Genomic DNA, 2,580 nt, shown 5'->3' on the forward strand with positions numbered 1-2,580 from the left:
TTAATTATTGTCTCTCATGTGTAGGGTCAGCATCAGCACCCAGCATCCTTGGGCAGCTGCTTTGGTGGGGGCAATTTGCTTCAGCAAAGCCTACCATAAATACCTTCTCTGGGTTCCCCACTTTGCCCAGCGTCCTCCCCAGACAAACCGAGAGCAGGGCCTTCTCATGCAATTTCTTTCCCATCCAAACTTTCACCAATTCATAGCACCTGCTATGTAGGGGTTCAGCTTAAATTTTTTGGCTGTTACCCAGCTCATGAATGTTTGCAGACATTGGTCGAGTGCCTGCCCAGCTTCACCTGGTTGAGATGATAGGGAGAAATGGATGATGTTCACATGCTGGTGACACCTCACCCCAAATTCCCTGAGGACCTCTCTCAGTGGTTTCATAGAAATATTAAAAAGCACGTGGGGCAGAACCGTCCGCCATGAAGCCAAGAGGACTCACTCCACACTCCCATACCACTTCTCTCTGGAACCAGCCCCATAGGTAGAAGTGGAACCATTGTAATTCTGGGACTCCTACTTCCAATCCACTAGGCAGCGGTTCTCAACCTGTGGGTCCCCAGATGTTGTTGGACAACAACTCCCATCATCCCTGAGCTCTGGCCTTCCTAGCTAGGGGTGATGGGAGTTGTAGTTCAACAACATCTGGGGACCCACAGGTTGAGAAAGGCTGCACTAGAGGCTCAATGGCAGTGGTTCTCAAACCCTTTGCAGTGTGGGAACCTTTTACTTTAAACAAAACTCGGTCAAACCTTTGCAGTAAATTCTTTTTCAATTTTATAAATTCTTTTTAAAGGGTATTGGGAGGAATTATTGGGAACTTACTGTCAAGCAAGGGAGAGCCAGACAGAACAACAATTTTAAAAAGCAGCAATGCTGAGACTTTGAAAACGGAGCTTTCATTGCCCTGATCTCATCTAATGGGAGCAGTTTCCACCACTCCTCCTCATCTAGTCAGTCCCTGACACATGTTCTGGGTTAGTTGTAGTTTCCGTGTCACCTTTAAAGGTCTTGGGTTACCAAATTGGTCCCTTGCCACTAAACGTTGGAGACCCCCAATCTATACTAACCACAGTATAGTGGTACCTCGGATTACATACAGTTCAGGTTACATATGCTTCAGGTTACAGACTCCGCTAACCCATAAATAGTGCTTCAGGTTAAGAACTTTGCTTCAGGATGAGAACAGAAATCATGCTCTGGCGGCGCGGCAGCAGCGGGAGACCCCATTGGCTAAAGTGGTGCTTCAGGTTAAGAACAGTTTCAGGTTAAGAATGGACCTCCGGAACGAATTAAGTACTTAACCTGAGGTACCACTGTACTCCAGGTTTTCAGACAGCTCAACCTGAAGATGCAAGTGATTTTATCTGGGACCTTTTCCAAAATGTTTGCTCCCCTTCCTTGTATGGCCCAAGCAAGTTGCATATGGAGTCCAGGGTTAATTGTTTCTGGTGCACCCCCTCAGTGCCTCCAGATGGCTCTCTGCCAGCAATGGAGCCAAATTAATATATCAATCATAGCAAGATTGTGGTGCTGCTATCCTAGGAAAAGAAGCTCACTCCAGTTGTTTTTTTAAATAATCAATATGATAGGGATCTAAAAGTCTTCTTTAAAAACAGTGAAGCCAAGCAGCTTCTTTTTTATCTTATAAATGCCACTCAAAAGATGTATCAAGTTACCCAGGATTGTTAGGGTAAGCAGAATATAACAAAAGAGACTGGCAAGAGTTCTACTGCAGCAAGCTTTATTGTGCAAAGCCCAGTCTATTATTCTCAGATCATGTAGATGAATTTCTGACACAAAGCTGATGTGCCAGCCTGGCTGGATGAAGACAAAACTGGTTCTTTTTTTTATTTAATAGGACCAAAGAACCTGGGATAACATTTCATGCACATCGATACCTTGAGGCAAAAAATATTGAACAATCTATTCATTCCAGACAGTTGCATGGAGGGGCACTTCACAAACCCAAAGCATTACTCATCTGCATTATTGCACATCGTAGCTCAGAAGTAGTATTTTATTAGCGGATGGTCATAAACCGCATTGTATAACAACCTGACTCTTGGCAAATAAACTGGGAACTGTTTGTCCCTTGCTCCTTTGAATCATCCCCACACAGTTCTTTTCATTTGTGGCATAAGCTGGTGCTACTGATTAAAATCAGTCACATCCATTTCAGCAAAATAGCACACTCCCTGCCAACCTTTCCCGAGTGATGGGGATTTCACACTAGTTGTTGCTAGTTTGGAGGAAAGAGCACCTTTGGTGTCAAAATCTGTCTCTTTATGAAGGTTTAGTGACAAGGCTGCGGCTGCCACGAGACAACCTCTGGGCGTCACACTTCCCAAAGTGAATTGTGTGAGTCACCAGGTGGATCTGAGGGTTTTCAACAGTGCTGAATGTGAGAGTCCCAGAAGTCTTCAGATTGCACCCGGCATTCCTTCAACTATGGTTCCTGTCTTCTGATACGGGGTGTTATGTACTGAAGTTCTCACCCTGGGCCAGCAGGGGGATACTGTAGATAGTTTTCACTCAGGTCCACATATGCAAATAAAGGATCGGAAGTGACGT

Source organism: Podarcis bocagei (genome assembly GCF_964188305.1).
Source record: "Podarcis bocagei genome assembly, chromosome: 10".
In the NCBI taxonomy this organism is placed as follows: Eukaryota; Metazoa; Chordata; class Lepidosauria; order Squamata; family Lacertidae; genus Podarcis; species Podarcis bocagei.